The sequence below is a fragment of the Ambystoma mexicanum genome, chromosome 7q (genome assembly GCF_040938575.1).
Source record: "Ambystoma mexicanum isolate Mex_15411 chromosome 7q, UKY_AmexF1_1, whole genome shotgun sequence".
In the NCBI taxonomy this organism is placed as follows: Eukaryota; Metazoa; Chordata; class Amphibia; order Caudata; family Ambystomatidae; genus Ambystoma; species Ambystoma mexicanum.
In genome coordinates, this window is record NC_090941.1 from 86,648,020 (window position 1) to 86,670,873 (window position 22,854).

Here is a 22,854-nt window from a genome sequence, read left to right on the forward strand (position 1 = left end):
CTGCATTCAACCACAAAAAACTCAACCAGTACACACACAATAAATAGACTCAGAAAGGCTACAGTCCTTGTTACAAAGTCCACAATCTTAAATGCATAACCTAGCCAGAACTTCACATACAAACTCTAAAAATGAAACAGTACACAAACTTTTGGGTTCTGGATATTTGATGGGTGTTTGATTCTATGGGTATCGTATCCTATCCTATGCTACCAAACATTTTGACTGTGGTATGTGGGCTGCTTATAGGGGATATTAATTACAATCAAACCTCTACTAACAACCCAAAACCGACATCATACTAAAGTAAAATAGCCGGTAGTGCATTTATTAAGTCCGCGGAGAGCCGCAAAGGCCGCTGACGTGGCATACACATCAGGGGCACCTGCCACCTTAACAAATACTGTATTTGACCCATCTCTTACTCTCCAACCCTCCTCAAGTACTTCTGCACACCAACACACTCCCCAAAATTGCATTTTGCCTCTGTTTGTGTCGGCGGATCCAAGAAGGCTGGCACATCGAAACAATTTGATGCACTTCATGCCGCATCCTAGCCAATCGGAGGACACATCGCGTGTCGGCGGACATGCTCCAAGTCTATCAGCCAATAGGTGTCCTGTCCGCGGAGTGAACAGGGAAGTGTGTCCGTAGAGCATACATAGATATCACTAATTTTTTTGCCTTACGTTTTGGCCATTTAACAAGAAAATACTGGACGGATCTACACCAAATTAACAAAAACACGCTTTCGGGACTAAGCCGCCGCTCCTGCTGCAAATTTGGTGTTAATCAAATTTGAATGTCAAAGAAATTCAGAGTGGGCCATATACTTTTTTTGCAAAGTTTGGTGAGGATTCGTCTAGGGGGAGCAAAGTTATAAGCCACCTAAAAAGTGCTCTTCCTATGGGATTAGCAACTTAACTATAACTGCACAGCCATTACCGTGGGCTGTATAGTATTGCTTAAATGTTTTTGTGAATATGGTTATTCATTACAACATTAACATAACAAAAAAAATTATAAAATACAATTACTTTAGCTGTATGCCTCTATTCTGACCATAGTAGTACTCCAGTCATTCTACATCTATATTGGCATTATAATAAAATCACTTTCGGACTCACAAAAACTCTAAGAATGTTCTACTCAAAAGGAAGTATGTGGGCTGCTCACAAAAAGATAACAAAATTGGCTCCGAACACTGAATGTACTCTCTTACTTAAAACATGTACTAAGTCTTTTCATTGGTAAAAAATATCTAAGCCTTTTTATTATCAAAAATATTTCCAAAACGTTGCGTTTGCAAAAAGATTTTGATGACATTTCTACTGAAGCTACATGTGTGTGGTCCGCCCACACAAACATGGCACAGAAGATAAGGTGTTCATTTAAGATTTATAGAATGTTATATACAACATTAGCAACGTTGTTAAGTTCCTCTGATATATAAAATGGGCCAAGTCATTATATTTTTGTAACTGAATTTTTTTACGGACCGTTACCAAGAAAAAATCTGGGTTGCCACAGACATGGTCTTGTTTGTCTATTGCTTTGTAATATTTCTTGAATGCAGACAATCAAAGTTAATCTAATATTGAAGTGAAGTTTCATTACATGTTCCAGTGCAAACTATTTGATGTGCCTGTTTTGTAAGCAGGGATTATTTGAATAATGCAAACAGTTGGTGTGTTTAAAACATGAGAGTTTGCTGTTTAAGGTAACATTATCAGAGTTCGTGGGTGGGTACTACCAAACAAAACTCACAAAGACATTGTATCCTGGTCACTTTCTTTGACCCAAGGGTTACAGGATGTGTTATTAACTCTAACCTTGGTTATATGAATGTTATTTCTGGTCCCAGATTCTTGCCTATATCTTGCTTTTATCCACCAGATCAATATACTCCGGCCTAATCACAGTCCAGTAACACCAACACAGGCTACAATGCTATTTGCATTTCAAGGGCTAACCCTGATAGTATAAGTAATGTATTTGAAAAACCTATTTGTCTAATCCCTCACGAGAGCCACGAAACATGCCTTAGGCAGAACACACAGTTCCCTTTTAGATATACATGTTCTACCTTTAAGGAATCATTTTGAGTGCCTGTCCGAACTAAATGATATTAATTGACTATCTCGAACTCTGTAAGCTCGCAAAACATTAACCACTCATTCACAAATGCCTGTCCATCAAACTTCCCAATGCCATCTGCCTCCAGAGAGGCTGACACAGATTTATTGTAGGAAGTTGCTAGTGCAGCGCTTTCCAACACCTCACGCTCTAGCCCAGCTGGTTCTGTGTGGTTGTCTCATTTTAGAGGGCCCTAAGAAAAAGAAAACGTCCTAACTATTGTCTCCTGGAACATTGCAGGGGCACATAAAAAGCTTGAGTGTCCAGTCATGATAAATGTTTTCAAGCAAGCAGATATAATTTGTCTTCAAGAGACATGGGTGGTTTAGAATCTGGCTATTGTTGGTTTTTGTTGTTTTTTGCTCATATCAACCTTTGGCTCAAACAAAATGTGAGGTAGATGTTTTGGGCGCATGGCAATTTTAACATAACAAAATATGTATGCCACACTATAATCTTAGGTCCCTCACTTACTTTCTTACAGACAATGAAACTTAGCATGGTTGGCCAAAATGACATCTGGCTAGTCCATTTTTACATTAGTCCCACAAGCAATGCATGAATTGCTGCCTATCAGAATTCAATATAATAATATATATTATTTTAACTAGAATGGAATCAACTAACCTGATATTAATTGTGGTTGGGGATGCCAATGTATGAATTGGTAATATCCTCCTGCAAATTCCTTTGATGGTATCGAAGATTGGATTGCTGATTTCGCTGAACCAGAAATACTTGGCCCTCAATTGTGCTCTGAAGGGCTGCTTCTATGGTCATGGATCTACTCCCTGGGTTTATGCTTCATTAATGGGCATGTAACAAATTATATGCCAGTGAAATTCACATTCAGGCCAACACAAGGCAGTCCTGTATTGCCTACTTTCTCTTACTAGTTCATTTTTTTGGGGGTTTACTGAAGGACTTTTATGTTGATGAAACTCTCTTAAGTGATCACCATCAACCTGTGGAAAAACTTGGTCTGAGCAATAACTTGAACGATATGGTCTACCCCTTCTTATCAGGGACAAGTTTACCAACTGCCAAAAGAACCTTAAGATGGGAGAGGGTGGACCAGTCGGTGATGCAGAAGATCATTGTTTCGTCAAACTATGATTTACTTAATGTGCTATTAGATGGTCCTGAAATTCCTGAGAGAGCTGTCTCCATCTTGAAAGCCCTGGCATCGGGCATGTTAAACAAGTTCTAGAGGCCATTTAAAACTAAATGGCACTGCACACCAAAGGGCTGGTTCAACATTGAGTGCATTACGGCTAAATTTAATATGCTGTCTTTAAAAAAAAAAATTGCCTTCATATCCAAAACAGCGGTAAGTGTGGCCAGACCAAACTATAAAAACCACTAGCCAGGATGAAAACTTGATCAAATCTCCTGACAGTAGTTGTTAGACACAGCTGCTAAGATTGACTAAAACAAATTCTGTGAATTAGTTACCTTGGGTACACAAGAAAGACAAACATTACTGGTCTATTAACAATAGACCGAGGTCAATCCTTGGTTGATGATTTCTATGGCCTATATGGGGATAACACTAATACTTGGTGTTGGAACATGTCTTTCTTCGCATTAACCCCAGCTTCTGAATCATATTCACCAAAATAAACATATATGGAATTGAATGGAATACATTATCATAAGTCAGCAACAATAAAAGTGGGGAAGTGAATTAGTGCAACAAACCCAATAGGGAACAACTGTTTGTGCTTAAGTGATTACTCCAACAGCAGGTATGTGGACTGGCCATTCAAAAGATGTATTGCTCAGTAAAGACACTCAGGCCGATTCATGGAATAATTAGCGCGGCGCAAGTGGGCAAAAACGTGCGAATCGCAGTGGAATAGCGAAAATCGCAGTGCAAGTGCGAAAATCGCACGAAAAGCAGCGCACATCGATTCATGGAAGTCCGTGCGCGAGAAAACCAGCGGATGTGCGATAAAAAAGTGCGCGGCGCACGTTGGCGCACAGGCCATCTAACAGCGTGCGCCAGGTCACAGCGAAAATCGCACAGGCCACAGCGAAATTCACACATAGCGCGGCGCACGCAACAAAAGTAGGCGGAACACGGGCGTAACACTCGGAATGGGGAACAACTTGCCAAAACGTGGGCGTCACGGGGGAAGTTCAGGGCACAAGTGCGCGGAACGCCCACACGCTCGCCTACAACACGTATTCATGGAATAGAATAGGGCAAAAAAGCGCACGCTCAAACCAGCGCACAGGCACAAACACGACCGCCACAAGAAAGCAGGAGGTAGCGTCTCTGCGGCTGTAAGAAATGTGCGCCAAAAGGTGCGCCAACAAATAGCACCTATATACTGCCATGATGAATGTCCTATACTGTGGCCCTCCAGGACAAATGACGTGCAAAGGGGTACCCACAAACACGGACACCCGCTGACAAAAAATACGTGTGCGTGTATACCGGGGTGCGCGGGAAGTCTCACACGCGATTTGGGCGTGTACATGGATTTCAGGGGTGCGCGGAAAGTTCCACACGCAAATTCAGCAGGGTACGTGTATTTCAGGGGTGCGCGGGAAGTTCCACACGCGATAGTCCCAGTGCGAGCAGGGTACGTGTATTTCAGGGGTGCGCGGGAAGTTCCACACGCGATTTCAGCAGGGTACGTGTATTTCAGGGGTGCGCAGGAAGTTGCACACGCGATTGGCCCAGTGCGAGCATGGTACGTGTATTTCAGGGGTGCGCGGGAAGTTCCACACGCGATTGGCCCAGTGCGAGCAGGGTACGTGTATTTCAGGGGTGCGCGGGAAGTTCCACACGCGATTTCAGCAGGGTACGTGTATTTCAGGGGTGCGCGGGAAGTTCCACACGCGATTTCAGCAGGGTACGTGTATTTCAGGGGTGCGCGGGAAGTTCCACACGCGATTGGCCCAGTGCGAGCAGGGTATGTGTATTTCAGGGGTGCGCGGGAAGTTCCACACGCGATTTCAGCAGGGTACGTGTATTTCAGGGATGCGCGGGAAGTTCCACACGCGATTTCAGCAGGGTACGTGTATTTCAGGGGTGCGCGGGAAGTTCAACACGCGATTTCATCAGGGTACGTGTATTTCAGGGGTGCGTGGGAAGTTGCACACGCGATTGGCCCAGTGGAGCAGGGTACGTGTATTTCAGGGGTGCGCGGGAAGTTCCACACGCGATTGGCCCAGTGCGAGCAGGGTACGTGTATTTCAGGGGTGCGCGGGAAGTTCCACACGCGATTTCAGCAGGGTACGTGTATTTCAGGGGTGCGCGGGAAGTTCCACACGGGATTTCAGCAGGGTACGTGTATTTCAGGGGTGCGCGGGAAGTTCCACACGCGATTGGCCCAGTGCGAGCAGGGTACGTGTATTTCAGGGGTGCGCGGGAAGTTCCACATGCGAATGGCCCAGTGCGAGCAGGGTATGTGTATTTCAGGGGTGCGCGGGAAGTTCCACACGCGATTGGCCCATTGCGAGCAGGGTACGTGTATTTAGGTGTGCGCGGGAAGTTCCACATGCGATTTCAGCAGGGTACGTGTATTTCAGGGGTGCGCAGGAAGTTGCACACGCGATTGGCCCAGTGCGAGCAGGGTACGTGTATTTCAGGGGTGCGTGGGAAGTTCCACATGCGATTGGCCCAGTGCGAGCAGGGTACGTGTATTTCAGGGGTGCGCGGGAAGTTCCACACGCGATTTCAGCAGGGTACGTGTATTTCAGGGGTGCGCGGGAAGTTCCACACGCGATTTCAGCAGGGTATGTGTATTTCAGGGGTGCGCGGGAAGTTCCACACGCGATTGGCCCAGTGCGAGCAGGGTACGTGTATTTCAGGGGTGCGCGGGAAGTTCCACACGCGATTGGCCCAGTGCGAGGGGGGGAACGTGTATTTCAGGGGTGCGCGGGAAGTTCCACACGCGATTTCAGCAGGGTACGTGTATTTCAGGGTGCGCGGGAAGTTCCACATGCGATTTCAGCAGGGTACGTGTATTTCAGGGGTGTGCGGGAAGTTCCACACGCGATTGGCCCAGTGCGAACAGGGTACGTGTATTTCAGGGGTGCGCGGGAAGTTCCACACGCGATTGGCCCAGTGCGAGCAGGGTACATGTATTTCAGGGGTGCGCGGGAAGTTCCACACGCGATTGGCCCAGTGCGAGCAGGGTACATGTATTTCAGGGGTGCGCGGGAAGTTCCACACGCGATTTCAGCAGGGTACGTGTATTTCAGGGGTGCGTGGGAAGTTCCACACGTGATTGGCCCAGTGCGAGCAGGGTACGTGTATTTCAGGGGTGCGAGGGAAGTTCCACACGCGATTGGCCCAGTGCGAGCAGGGTACGTGTATTTCAGGGGTGCGTGGGAAGTTCCACACGCGATTGGCCCAGTGCGAGCAGGGTACGTGTATTTCAGGGGTGCGCGGGAAGTTCCACACGCGATTTCAGCAGGGTGCGTGTATTTCAGGGGTGCGTGGGAAGTTCCACACGCGATTTCAGCAGGGTACGTGTATTTCAGGGGTTCTGGGGAGTACCACACGTGAATTGGCCGTGTGGGCCCTCCCAGGTGTACGCTCCACAACCTCCACGGACCCTGCAGGCAGCCCACACCACGGGGGACTACCCTGCACCCATGCTCATGTCCCGCAGGCAGCCCATCCACCATGGGGATGCCCCCCAGCCAACCCACATGTCACCTTGCACTACTGATCAACAATGCATGTCTACCACCACCCCCACGCCCCTGCCACCATGGGCATCCTCCACCAGGCCCCCACTCATGTCTCCCACCACCCCCACCAACCAGCAGTGCAGGGGCAGCCTCCACCAGGCCCCCACTCATGTCTCCCACCACCCCCACCCCCAAGCAGTGCAGGGGCAGCAGGCAGTCAGGCAGCAGCAGATGGCAGGTGGGAGCGTGCTCGGGGCTCTGGGGGGCAGTAGTTCGGCCTTCTGGGCAGGAGCGTGGTCTTCTGTGTGCTTACGCGTGGCCAGCTTGGTACGGAGTGATTTGGCACGTGAAAATCCTGCACGTCAGCGTGAAAACCAAGGAAAGGCCCTAGCGCGTAAGCGTGTCAGCACGCATACGCAAATCTATTGGACCAAAGGCCCTCAGCGCGTAAGCGCGTCTGTGACGTGACCCGCACGGGTGTTTCCCACACAGCACGTGATGACAGAGCACACGTGGAAAGACTGCACGTCAGAGTGTCATCGCGTGTAATTGGACAGCACGTCAGAGTCTCATCGCGTGTAATTGGACAGCACGTCAGAGTCTCATCGCGTGTAATTGGACAAAAGTGCACATACGCGCGATTGGCCTATGTACGTGTATATCAGGTGTGCGCGGACACTTACACACGCAAGTACGTCAGCGTACCTGTATCCCGGTGTGCGCGGGAATTTCCACATGCTATTGGACTGGGTACTGGATTTCAGGGGTGCGCGGGTCACACGCTCGCCTACAACACGCGCAACGCATTAATTAGCGCGCTAAAAAAATAACAAGCTCAGACCCAGGATGAACATACCGTTCCTAGCAGCAGTGGGCGTGGCCTACCAAAGGAGGAGGAGGAGGATAGTCAGGGCCAGAATATTCACACCCAGAACCAGCTTTTTCGGGATGCCTGATGACCAGGTGCATGGGAGGTACAGGTTTCCACCACACATCATACTGGACCTGGTGATTGAGTGGGAGGATGACCTCACATCCCCCACCCTGTGCTCCCAAGCACTCAGCCCCCTGGAGAAGGTCCTCAATGTACTGCACTTCTTAGCCACTGGATCATTTCAGCGGAAAAGTGCCATTGTGGGTGGTGTATCACAGGCCACCCAGTCACGCTGCCTACACCAGGTCTTGAACATCATCACTGCACGCCCATCAGTCCGCAGGCACATATACCTGCCCAGAACCCCTGCAGAAAGGCGTGCTGCCGCCCTGGATTTCTACGCTGTGGCACGATTCCCCAAAGTGCTAGGTGCCATCGACTGCACCCATGTGGCTCTACGTCCCCCCAGGGCATCTGAGCACATCTATAGGAACCTCAAGCACTGGCATTCCATCAACGTGCAGGTAGTATGTAATGCCAAGGGAATCATCACCTCAGTATATGCCAACTATCCCGGGTCAACCCACGACAGCTTCATTTACCGAATGTCCACCCTAAGCCGGGACCTAGAAGCTGGGCGGCATGGCGATACATGGCTGCTTGGTGAGTATGAATGCCACTGCACATGCATGCATGTCAGCTACTGAGCAAGGTCACAACCCCACCAATGATACCAATCACCACCTCCACAGGGGACAGTGCCTACCCTCTCAGCCCCCACATGATGACGCCAATTCGGAACCCCACCACGCCACCCCAGGTAAGATATAACGCAGCCCACATTACAACCCGGGGCATAGTGGAGCGCACATTCGGAGTGCTGAAGTCACGCTTTCGCTCCCTTGACCGTTCTGGCGGGCAGCTGTTGTACGCTCCCCCAGTAGTGTGCAGGATCATAGTGGCAGCATGTGTCTTGCACAACGTTGCAACACGCCGGGGCCTGGCCGTGGACATGGTGGTGCCCCCCCATCCCCAACCACATGCACAGCCGCTGCGCATGGGAGGGGAAAGGGCACGGGGGAGGCAGCCCGTACACAGCTAGTGGCTAATTACTTCACATAGAAATCACACCCCTGTGGAGTGCACACTGCCCTGGCACATTCCATCTGGCAATCAATGATGACTCAACCTGACACTGATCCTGAATGTCTGGAGAAAGAACCGTGAAAACCATATCAGCCTGAGATTGTTCACCTGGAAGTGTCACAATGTGTGCATCCCTACCCACACAGACACCACCAATGCAGTTTTGTGAAGTTACACATTCAAGCAGCTAAAATGAATACCCACCTGCAAAATGCAACAAGAGGACAATGCCATGTCAGCCAACCCAACCCCAGCACCGCCACACCACACACCGTGCCATGTCATACTATTTGCAGGTAAACAAAGTAATCCCCACAACATGAAACTAGTTTCACAATGTACAGTGTCCCTATTAGAAACTTGCAACACCTGAAATGCTCACAGTAATGCCGGACCAACAACAAACTTGAGCACGTACTACCATTAAGATGACATCACTAATGTTAAATATTAGTAGTCTCACCACCTGGAAATGCCCGCACTCCCACCACTACCAACTGTCCAGTGTTGGCGCCATGTAGAGTTGTAGGTGCACTGCTGCCAACATGGACCACATCTCCAGACTAGAGGTCCTTGTGTAGACATGAGGAAGAGACCTGCAAATTGGGAGGTAGACACAGAAGATGAGTTACACATCAATGCAACATGCAGTGTACAACACAACAGCAATATGCACTAGGAATGTATACACAGTATTGACTGCAGACTGCCCACACAGCTCATGGGAGTCCAACGTCACTGTGTAATTCACTGTCACTTGGGCACACCCTTTGCAAGCCCATGGAAACGGGAAGCAGGAGGGGTGTGTGTGACTCAAACCCAAGCATCTGAACCAAATACATTACAAGCCTGCATGTGCCCAGCCACAATGCAGCGTATGCCCACAGGAACCACGGAAGCCAACAAATCGTCCCAAAAAAATTGGGAATAAAATAAATAAAAATAAAAACAAAAATAAAAATAAAAAAAAATCAAAAATGGCCATAGAAGGGCCCGGGGGGGTTGGGGAGGCCACCCAGGAGGTCCGAGGACAGGATGCACACCAGAACCCACCTGCGTGGATCCTGGGAAAAAAAAACACCTCCATGGGCTCATGGCCCACACGGCTACCCTATTGTGGGAGTATCACTGCTGTCGCTATTATCACCCTGTGCGGCTGCATCCGGAGGTGGTTGCACTATGGGAGGCAGCCCACGCAAGGCCCTAGCCTGCTCCTCCATGGCTGCAAGCATGCGGGTGTGGTAGGTCTGGTTCTGGAGGATGAGTGTGCGGAGGTCCCCATGCAACAACTCACGGGGTGCCCGGACCTCCGCCCTCGTTGCCTGCATCTCAGCTGAGAGCGTAGGGGTGAGACGCTCCAGCTGCTGTTCTGTCCTTTGGTGTGTTGAAGCCTCAAGCTCAACAAGAGTCGTCCTGAGGTGAAGGAGCTCCTGCCTCAGGGCTTCCCTGTGGCCCTGGGACTCAATGGAGATGGCCTCCTGCAGAGTCGCCAGTGCCGCCCGCCTGTCCCTGTTGGACCCCAACATGTCCTCCCTGTGTGACTGGCAGATGGAGTCAGTTGCCTGCTCTAGTCGCTCCATCAGCCTTTCAGGGGGGATAATGGAAGTGGCCACCCTATCCATGGCCTGAGCCATCATCTCGGATGATGCTGCCTGTTGGGTTGACATACCGTAAATGGATTGCTCCCATGCGGTATTGCCAAGTGGCGTACGGCCACCACGTCGGCGGGCACCACACCTGTCTGGGGCAAGGCGAACTGCGCCTTGCTGTGCCGGCACTGCCTGAGGCTGCAGGACTGCATTCCCCCTCTGATCTGCTGGCCCAGGAACAGGATCAGATGTCACGGAGTGTGACCCTGCATCCGTAACCACCAAAGGCGTAGCTGCCAACACTGACAACCCCATTGAGGGTTCTGACCCTGGTGCAGGTGGGTGAGACAGAACAGAATCCCTCCCTGGAACACTCACCTGCGACGGCACGTAGGTCTCATCTGAATCAACACCTGAGTACAGCTCGGGGGAGGTGCAGCCAGAGACACCCCTTGAGAGCACGACCTGCAGCACTTGTGGGTTCTCACCCACCACCACACCACGTCCCTCACTGGTGGTTGGTCGGCCCTCGGACCCCTCCCCTCTGCACCATCTCCACAACCCCAGCAGTATCAGGTGCGTCGTCCCCTGCAAAGACATAAACACAAAGAAATGGAAACAGGCATTAGCACCATGGCACACAATGAGGGCTGAGATGCAAGAGAACCAGTACTTGTTTGACACATGTCCCACATGACTAAAACCCTCCCATGCATGCACCCTCACTGCGTATGAAGGGCAGGCAAATGGCACACACTGATGACACCAAGATGGAAGATGAACACATTTTCTGCATGCTGTCTGGCAGTGGCATCACACATTGGCCTGTGATTGGCAGGTGAAACACACATGCCATCACACAGATGGCATGTACCATTGCTATTGAGTGAAGATGGAGAGGAGGGCAGCACCTATTCATTCAGTCCAGTTCCCGCATGTAATAGCTTTTCTAATTCAAACAGGTCAGATTCTTCACCTGGCGCTGCCAGTCCGAAATGGTGCAATTGCACAGGGACATGTTTGAACAAATGATATCCAGGTAACAAAGTCACTCCACTTTACCATAGCCATGTCAGACATGTGACTAGAGGACTGCGACATGCCTAGTAAAAGTGGTGGAATGCAAACAATCTGACTAAATGAACAGTGAAAAATCAAGCAACAATGTTGTGGCAAGGTGACACTTCAAGGGCAACTGGCGTGCAGTTGGGCTAGATGTCTACTGTTGGCAGAAGGGATACTGCTATGGCCAAATGCAGCTGCGCAGGATGTATTGCATGAAGCACATGGCTGACCCATACGACTCAGGCGCACACACTCTCACCTGTCACACAAACAGAAGCCCTCACACACACCATGCACATGGATGACACACACATGCATGTGCACTCACTGGACAATGCCTTGTAATCAGCCAAATCTCCCACGCCTTGGATCTGTTCCTCCGTGACGTAGGTCCCAGCGACTGACTCATGTGGAGTGAGTTCCATGTCTACTACTGGAGACCCACCTCCAGTCACTAGAGTTGCGGCATGACTTGAGGCCAGTTTACTCTTTGCCCTGCGCTTTAGGTCATTCCAGCGCTTATAGCAATCATTGGCTGTGCGCCTCACGATTCCAAGGGCACTTACGATGTCCGCAACGGTCTGCCAGTGTGCCTGGCGTTGTGCAGGTGTGGTCTTGGATCCTGCAACAATGACCATCTCGTTGTCATGTGCGGACACATACTCGACAAGTGCATTCAGTTCGTCATCCGTGAAGCTGGGCTTCCTGGATGGGCCGGACTGTGTAGCCGTATCTGGGGCATCAGCCTGTGCCGGACGAGCACTCTTCCTCTTCCACTTGGAAGGTGGTGGTGATCCTGAGTGTCCTGCGCCGCTCTGGACACTAGGGGCAGGAGCCCTGGTGGACTCTGTATCAGGAGTGTGGGATTGCACACTCAACATGGGAGTTGGTGCAGGCATTGGCTCTAGTGTGATGGTGTCAGGGGGAATGTCAGCAGCATGGACTAGGACCGACACTGTCCGGGCTGGGTGTGTGAGGGCTGGGGTGGATGGAGCCGCAGCTGCCCCTGCAGCCTCTCCGCCCTGCCTACTTGGTGCAGCAGATGACCTTGCTTCCCCAGATGCACGTGGCATGGTGACATCAACGTGCACCAGCGCACGTGTCATAGGCCTGCTGACCTGGAAGTCAGCCATTGAGTCAGCCAGGTCTGGTGCCACAATGGGCTGGTCCAACAAGGGCTCAGCATGGATGGTGTCAGCCACATCAGCCTCAACGGGAGGGGGGGATTATGGGTGCCCTTGACTGGTCCTCCACACATGGGGGGACAGGCTCACCCTGCAAGTAACGACCACGTCCCCTACCGGATCCACCACGGCCACCACTTGTGGCTCTTCCACCTTTGCCACCCTTACGGAATCCTCGCCTCCCAGCCATGGCACTGATGTTAATGTGCGTATGGGAGTGGCTGTAAAATATTGTCCTGGGCAATTGGGGGTCAAAGGGGTTGGGTACCAGATGGTAATTGTACCCTAGTGCTCTTGCAAGGCTTATTGTAACCCCTGGGGAAAGATGACGGGTCACGCTACGCACAGGGGCCCCAAAAAAGGGAGATGAGGTGCACGCAACCCCTCCTAGACCACGTGTGCAGAAAGAAAAATCTGCACTATGCTGTGGCACCCAGTAACACAAGAATGAACGTATGCGTGTCACACGCAGCCTAGAATGACCTCTGAAGGGGTAGGCTACACACGGGGCAAGCACAGATGTTAGATACGTGCGTGACTCACCGTCTGCCAGGTAAAAGAGCGTGAAAAAGGAGCGCGTTTGGTTGGCAACACCCCCGCCAAAAGAAGATTTGTACGCTGTCTGAGGAGACAGGACAACAGTAGAAGGGAACACTGTTTGAGGGAACAGGCCCAGGTAAACCAGTAAAAGAGAAAAAAGAGAAAAAGCTGTCAGAGGTAACAGGGAATACGAACTTGAAACGCCGTGAAGTAAATCGCGTGTGAAACGACAAGAAGTACAGAATTCACCCACTCGCTCTCCACGAAAAGCACGTACAAGGAAATGGTGTTCTACGCGTACCTTTTATACAGGCCCACACGTCTAGCGTCACTTACGCGGCGTGTACGCGCTAGGGCCATTTCCACCAATTACACGCTTTGTCACTTCTGCGTGTAGGGCCATTTCCACCAATCACACGCGATTACACTCTGACGTGCAGTCTTTCCACGTGTGCTCTGTCATCACGTGCTGTGTGGGAAACACCCGTGCGGGTCACGTCACAGACACGCTTACGCGCTGAGGGCCTTTGGTCCAATAGAATCGAGTATGCGTGCTGACGCGCTTACGCGCTAAGGGCCTTTCCTCGGTTTTCACGCTGACGTGCAGGATTTTCACGTGCCAAATCACTCCGTACCAAGCTGGCCACGCGTAAGCACACGGAATACCACGCTCCTGACCGGAAGGCCGAACTACTGCCCCCCAGAGCCCCGAGCACGCTCCCACCTGCCATCTGCTGCTGCCTGACTGCCTGCTGCCCCTGCACTGCTGGGTGGTGGGGGTGGTGGTAGACATGAGTGGGGGCCTGGTGGAGGGTGCCCCTGCACTGCTGGGGGGTGGGGGTGGTGGGAGACATGAGTGGGGGACTGGTGGAGGGTGCCCCTGCACTGCTGGGGGGTGGGGGTGGTGGGAGACATGAGTGGGGGCCTGGTGGAGGGTGCCCCTGGTGGCTGGGGGGTGGGGGCGGTGGGAGACATGGGTGGGGGCCTGGTGGAGGGTGCCCCTGGTGGCTGGGGGTGGTGGGTGACATGGGTGGGGGCCTGGTGGAGGGTGCCCCTGGTGGCTGGGGGGTGGGGGTGGTGTTAGACATGAGTGGGGGCCTGGTGGAGGGTGCCCCTGCACTGCTGGGGGTTGGGGGCTGTGGGAGACATGGGTGGGGGCCTGGTGGAGGGTGCCCCTGCACTGCTGGGGGGTGGGGGTGGTGGGAGACATGGGTGGGGGCCTGGTGGAGGGTGCCCATGGTGGCTGGGGGGTGGGGGTGGTGGGAGACATGGGTGATGGCCTGGTGGAGGCTGCCCCTGCACTGCTGGGGGGTGGGGGTGGTGGGAGACATGGGTGGGGGCCTGGTGGAGGGTGCCCCTGGTGGCTGGGGGGTGGGGGTGGTGGGAGACATGAGTGGGGGCCTGGTGGAGGGTGCCCCTGCACTGCTGGGGGGTGGGGGTGGTGGGAGACATGAGTGGGGGCGTGGTGGAGGCTGCCCCTGCACTGCTGGGGGGTGGTGGTGGTGGGAGACATGGGTGGGGGCCTGGTGGAGGGTGCCTATGGTGGCTGGGGGGTGGGGGTGGTGGGAGACATGAGTGGGGGCCTGGTGGAGGGTGCCCCTGGTGGCTGGGGGGTGGGGGTGGTGGGAGACATGGGTGGGGGCCTGGTGGAGGCTGCCCCTGCACTGCTGGGGGGTAGGGGTGCAGGGGGACATGAGCAGGTGTGCAGGGTAGTCCCCTGTTTTGTGGGCTGCCTGCAGGGGCCGTCGAGGGTGTACAGGGAACACCTGTGAGGACCCACCCAGCCTAATCGCGTGTGTAACTTCCCACGCACCCCTGTAATACACGTACCAAGCCAAATTGCGTGTGATAATTCCCGCGCACCCCTGTAGTACACGTACCTGGCCAAATCGCATGTGAGTATTCCCGCGCACCCCTGTAATACACGTACCCTGCTGAAATCACGTGTAAAACTTCCCGCGCACCCCTGAAATACACGCGCCCAGGCTATTCGCGTGTGGAACTTCCCGCGCACCCCTGAAATACATGCGCCCAGGCTATTCGCGTGTGGAACTTCCCGCGCACCCCTGAAATATACGCGCCCAGGCTATTCGCGTGTGGAACTTCCCACGCACCCCTGAAATACACGCGCCCAGGCTATTCGCGTGTGGAACTTCCCGCGCACCCCTGAAATACACGCGCCCAGGCTATTCGCGTGTGGAACTTCCCGCGCACCCCTGAAATACACGCACCCAGGCTATTCGCGTGTGGAACTTCCCGCGCACCCCTGAAATACATGCGCCCAGGCTATTCGCGTGTGGAACTTCCCGCGCACCCCTGTAATACACGTACCTGGCCAAATCGCATGTGAGAATTCCCGCGCATCCCTGTAATACACGTACCTAGCCGATTCGCGTGTAAAACTTCCCGTGTACCCCTGTAATACACGTACCCAGCCAAATCGCGTGTGATAATTCCCGCGTACCCCTGTGATACATGTGCCCTGGCTAATCGCTTGTAAAACTTCACGCGTACCCCTGTAATACACATACCCTGGCCAATCGCATGTAGAACTTCCCGCGTACCCCTGTAATACACGTACCCTGGCTAATCGCGTGTATAACTTCACGCGTACCCCTGATATGCACGTTACCCGCTTTGCGTTCCTTGTTTGGCAGCCCTGTAAACTGGTCCAGGGTTAGCGCAGCCCTTTGCGATGATTTAGCGATTTTGATGGCATTTCCTTGCGCGAGGGCGTTCTTGGGGGCGTTACTGGCGCTGCTGCAGGGTCGCTGCGATACTCTGCACCACGGCTGGTTTGGGAGCCTAAAATCCATGAATACGCTGTGCGCGGAAATCGGTTTTAGCGCACGTGCCTGGCGCAGACAATCGCACGCGGACACTCTGCACCAGCCGCTTGCGACACTTTTCTGCGAAATTCTATGAATTACCCTGACTGAGTTTGATCTCCACAGGCCTCCCAAGAATTCAAAGAATTTTGCGGACTAGCCACAACATGGTGACACTCAGCTGCAGCCGCCGAAGGAACTATCTTGCCTACAAATATTTCTCTGACTTTTAAAGATATTTAAGTCTTCTGAATGGGAAAAATAATTCTAAGACATTTCTGAAAAAGCAGCAAGTATAGGACTAAGCACACAAATACAGTGCATATAGTTGCAGGCACTGAATGTAATCTCATGCCTGGCCCTGACATTCTTCTCAGTCTTACCAACAATGACACATGCATCCATGGCATGCAAGGTATGTAGTAGTCACACAATATGACCTATACTACTTGATTCTAACTTCTCTCTCTCACCCAGATCCTTTATAATGTTCTCCCTCTTCCCCAACTAAGGGCCTGATTCATAGAGCGTTTTTCAATGGGTTTGCACCATTATAAAACACTTCTGTGAATCAAGTCCCAAATCTTATTGACATATTTTCTACCGGTCTCTCAACTAAATCCAATCAACCATCAACGTCTAAATCAGCTAAGTATTAGCAATGTTCTACCTATTCATTAATTACATTCTAGTCTGTGCAGTCTCCTGCTTCTGCCGTTTCTTTCACAAGGCTTATTTCAAAATTGAAATATGCAGCTCTATTCATACTACTTAGCCTGAATCCAAGAATCAGTTGTCCCGAATAACCCACAGACTGTGTTCATTTTGGGCAAAAAGTGCCAAAAATCAGTTTTTCGTTTTAAAGCCAAATACGTTTACCCAGGATTACTGACCAATCACGTCATTATCCACAGTTCAGTTCAGAAATGACATTTCACCAAAATGCCTGGGGTAGCAGAATTGACATCACACGACCATTGACCTCCCTGATGACATCACAGGAATTGATGCATTTTGACCCCGCCCCTAAATGACATCACAGGAAGTGATGGCAAATGGACTTCAGATTTTTAGATGCATCTAGCACTCGTGTTTCCAGGTTCTCTCATTTCAGCCAGATATAAGAACCGAGGCACAGAGGAAGGCATGATTTGTCCACGATTACACATTTGGGGAATGCTATTTTCCAGATATGACGTTGAGTCTATATGTAAAACATACATAATGCAGTATTTCCAACAGGGTAACTGAAATCTATAACACAGGCTACAGCTACTGTATGAAACATCTATATATGAATGGACTCAGAAGTACATGTAATCTGTGGCGTTACTTTGTTAAACAAGCCAAACAAGTACTGACCTGGGAAGGCGTGCGCTGCTGTTTATCCAGGAGAAAAATGCTGCACGAGCAAGGCCTGAAAAATAAATTATTGACCAGGATTTAGTATCAACAAAATTCCTTGGATATAAATGTATATATTATTCAGCTACCACTACGATAGAAGAGCCTATTAAACTGGTCTGTGTGCACAGAGGTGAGTGCACCTGATAATGTTATCTTTGCTGAAATATAATACCTGGGAAAGTTTCTTTCAATATACTCATGAGCCCCCCATAGTTTTTTATTATCTAAGCGTAATACTGGGTGCCAGGGGACTTTAAAAAAAAAAAAACACCATTTAATGTTATATCATTGCTGCACACATAAATTCATAGCACCACACAGTTTTTTAAAATTGAAAACCCCCACAAGTTGCTTCTCACACGTGGACCCACTGGAAGACTTCAAGGCACACACTGCACACTACCCCTTTGTCAGAGCCAGTGGTGCCTAATGGCATAGCACAAAATGTGGCAGCTCCCCTGCGAGCCATGCTATGGGTCCCATCCCTAAGCTCCTTAACAAAGCACAGAGCATGCCACACCCCATACCATTCCGGACCACTATGTGTCTGCAATGTCCTTGATGATCATGCCGCTGCAGTGGAATGCACTACTGCAAGTGAAAGAAGTAAATATGCTTTTCAATCAAAGTTTACATGTTTAACGTAACATAGAAGGAAGGGGCAGTGCCTGGTCCACAAATATACCAGCCACAAGTGGTGGCTGTTAAGTCTTTTTTCTGGAGGGTGTAAATATTTTCCACAAGTATGTGATTGCGACTGAGCATAACGAGGGAGCCCGAACCCATGAAAATGGGTTCAGGGAGGTTCGAGGGGATTCCTCGGCCTTCCCAGAGTAAATGTTTTGAATAATGCACTAAAATGGTGCATTACAAAGCACCCTTTCTGGGTAAACGTGGGTAAAAGACCCGCAATGTGGGTAAAAGGCCAACAATCGGTTGTGTAGGTTAAATCATGGAAAAAAGTACAATAGATGCAAGTCACCAAAAGTGCACAGGGCATTTCCCAATGCATTATCATGCCGGTCCCAGCAATATATGCCAGAATAAAAAAACATTTTTATGCTGGCTGTGCCCATACATTTCCATGCTGGCTCCAACATATGCTAGTATTCCCATATAAGACCATACTTATGTTCATTTTAAGACGTTTTTCTATAGTGTCATTACTGGCACTGGGCACTAAACTGACTCTGCCAATATATACCAGTATTCCTATGTAAGTACATACTCTCATTGGTTTAGCCATTAAAAGTAACATGTCACAATAGAAAAATCTGTCCTAATGTGTTCCAAATCAAGCCAGCCTATATCTATAAGAATACTTACCTTGCTTGATTCATCATAGATCCTTGGGTAATAAAAAGTCATGCTACAGTGAAGTATATACAGGCCGCTATGCCAAAACATCAGTCTGACCAGGTAACACTACTTATCATGTTTGCTTTTTTAAAGATGCAGAGTAATAAATGTCATGCCACAGTTAGCAATAGTTAGACTGACTGCACCAAAATGACAGTCCAGCTGGGTAATGGCACACATGAACTTGCCTTTTCCCACCCAAAAATACCAGTAAAACATACAAAGTCAAAAAAGGATGTGGCAAAAATACTCCAGTGATCCCCAGTCTCCCAGGTCCTTACAGACACATGCATCCGCTTTCACCCAGCGGTCAATCACCCATGCATCTCAACTCACACTCGCACACACTGGATTCACCATACAGGCACACACCAAACCCCACCCAGAACATTCAAACAGACAATACTAGATGTATGCTCATTCACCCACCAGTCACTCACTCATACCTTCTTGTACATGCACTCATTGCATTCTCTACACAGGCACACATCCACCCAATCATTGCATTCTCTACACAGGCACATACCCACCCACCTAGAACATTCAAAAACACACATCACATCACTTCTCATTCACCCACCAGTCACTCACACTTTCTCTTGCATCCACTCTTTACATTCTCTACACAGGCACACACCCACCCACCCAGAACATTCAAAAACACACATCACATCACTTCTCATTCGCCCACCAGTCAATCGCATCTTCTCTTCCATCCACTCATTGCATTCTCTACACACGCACGCACCCACCCACACAGAACATTCGAAAACACACATCACATCACTTCTCATTCACCCACCAGTCACTCACACCTTCTCTTACATCCACTCATTGCATTCTCCACACAGGCACACACCCGCTCACCCAGAACACTCAAAAACACACATCACATCACATCACTTCTCATTCACCCACCCAGCAGTCAATGACACCTTCTCTTACATTCACTCATTACATTGTCTACACAGGTACACAGCCACCCATGCAGAACATTCAATAAGACACATCACATCACTTCTCATTCACCCACCAGTCACTCACACTTTCTCTTACATCCACTCATTGCATTCTCCACACAGGCACACACCCACCCACCCAGAACATTCAAAAACTCACATCAGATCACTTCCCATTCCCCTATCAGTCACTCACACCATCTCTTACATCCACTCATTGCATTATCTAAAAAGGCACACACCCACTCAGGACATTCAAAAACACACATCGCATCACTTCTCATTCACCCACCATTCTCATACATATATCTGACAAACACTTCACACATGCAAAACAAATATATTACAAAAAAAACCTTCTTACCTTTTTCTTGCAGCTTCGGTCCATCCTTCCAGGACCCCTTGGCTCCTCCATGCTGCTCACAACAGGAACCAGGAAGATGTGAGAGCTTTCTTTCTCCTGTATGTGAGCTGCTAGGAAGCTGAGGGAGAAGATGTTGGAGCTGACATGGCATGGGACATGTGCCACATGTCATAGTCAGCTCCAACCCCTACTGAGTGCCTCTCCAGTCCAGCCTTCATCCTGATGTGTGAGGACTGGGCTGGGGACCCACCAGACCTTGTGTGGTGGGTCCCCCCCACCACGGGAGGGCCCGCTACACCAGGAGCACCTGTATATTTGGGGGGCAAAAAAACATATATTTTTTAGTTGGGGTCACAAGGCAGTCCCAGGAGTTGCAACTGTGGCGCACATTGGGGTCGCAGTTGCGACACCTGGCAACCACCACATGACATCCCTGGTTCAGTTCCTGTAAGCAAGTTCAAAGTAAAATGGGATTCCATCTCCAGCAGTCTCAGCATTGCCTACAGTTTTAACTAGGTTGGACAATCAGGAACCATAAACTGTAACATCTCTTTGGGAGCAATATGACATTTTAGTCCCCATTGCTAAAAAGCATGCCCCCATGTACTACTTGGCAATCACAATTGGAAGTATTGACACTATTGTCAGAGTAATTATTATTGCACAGTATGTGAAGAAATTCAGTTGGATTTGTGATTTTCAAATGTATTGATATTTATTAACTTGATGAGCACAACACTCAGCCCTTTTTGAATATTAACCGCACTCAAAGCACTTTTAAACGAGTCCTCTCTATATGAGCACTGATAGGACAAGAGGTTGTAAATAAAAGTAAGTCCTACTTCTGTGTTTTGTTGTGGTCTGCTTCTCCCTTTTGTTATTTGCATCGGAACGGAGAGATGTTGTTGTCTGGTTCTAGATATTGTTATTTGCATTGGAAGGGGGAGATGTTGTGGTCTGGTTCTCCCTAGTGTTATGTGCATACTAAGGTATAGAATGTTATGGTTTGAACTAGAAGTTCCAGGGGTTACAGCTGGGGAGAGAGTGAAGTGCCTTGGTGGTGGGCACCGGTGGAGTTGCAGGATTGCTCCCTAATTATCAACCTATGGAATGTACCAGCATCTAAGCAATAAAGAAGACTTACCTGAATGTAATCTCAGCGTCATCCATGACCTTTCATTGCCTTCCATGACACGTTTCTTTTGACGTTTCTCTTTGTAAGTCACAACCATGACTAAGTCACGTAGGCGCCCAAACGTCATTTATTTATTGCATTCATAAAATGGCCATGTTGAAATGCAACACGACGATGATGTCTATATTTTAAATTCAAGCCTGTTTGGTGAGCTGGCCTGGGACTAAGCAGCATTGTAGTACTCGCCCCGGTTTGTTGTTGATATCTTCAATGGCTTTTGGTGAATACTTCATGCCTCAAGCCACTGCCTATTGGCTTGCTCAACTCCTGTCATATGTCAATCAGCGACGTCAACTATACAATCAGCCGACCTTTTAAAATCCACTGTCTTAACATGGTTTTTACATCACACTTTTTAAACCATCATTAGTTTATTAATTGCTGATCTACAATCCGCTATGAGCACATACACTGCAAGTTAATAAGCCTGTTTGTAGATTTTACTGGAAACTGGTGTACTTACAGGATATTTTAATGCAAGTCAAGACTTTTAAATTAGTGCTTTTAACAAGGGTGAGTGGAAGCCCTAATAGGAGGTTGATAGGATCACAGAGCAGCAATTAAGGAAAAGCAAGCAATGCAAAAGCTCGATTAGCAAAAGGAAGAAAATGCATTTCCACTCATTGTAAAGAATCATGTTGCTTTCATCTCGTGTTCCTTTTCGTCCCAGGGTGCCACAACTGTCACACAGAGCTACTGTGAAATGCCATGAAAATTCAGCTTCACGCAGCACCATCTTACCACTACATAATTGTGTAGCGTGCACTTAATACAATGACACTCTCATTAAATTAAAACATGTTTAAGGAACTGACATACATATTTATTTAAAGCATTACTTTTTTGGTTATGTCCTTTATTCCAAGATCGCAGCTGACAAAAATACTGTTTAGTCAAGTTGCCTCAGCCAATAAAGAGTACTTGATGAAGGACCATTAGGCCCCGGGGGGAGGGGTGCAGCCAATCAGGTTCCACGGATCGTTGGCTGAAACCTTTGACCTCAGCCACGTTCTACAGTACTGACAGGCTGCCTCCCCTGCCGCAGCACCATCTTCACCCCAACCTCAAGTTTCTTTTGTTTTTTATCTATTCGGAACCCCCGACCCCTGACCCATTTACCTGATTGTTGCTGTGGCAGCACCCACTGCAGAACCTTCAGTTCATCTTGCTTGTCTGGGCGCCATGTTAATGCAAGAGGGGCTCCGTACGGAACCCTGCCTTCAACAACCATGGTGGCCCTGTTGGAAAAGTATTTTTATTCATTTAATGGGACATGTGTGGCGGCCCATTCAATGAATGAAAATATGTTTTTTTTAACACCTTGGATGGTAAACCAGGGTGCTAATAGCGTTAGCAACCCATTCGAAGTGTTGGAACGGAGGGGGGTAACATCCCAGGGCCCTCGTCATAGGCCTGTTCTTCTCTCAGGCATATAAATCAGGCTTTCGTGCCGTTACCCACCGGTCCAATCTGATATTCATAAAAGAGAAATTGATTTGTGAAAAGCCATAGTTGGACCTGACGGGAGGGAGGCTGATATTCGAGAGGGGTCCAT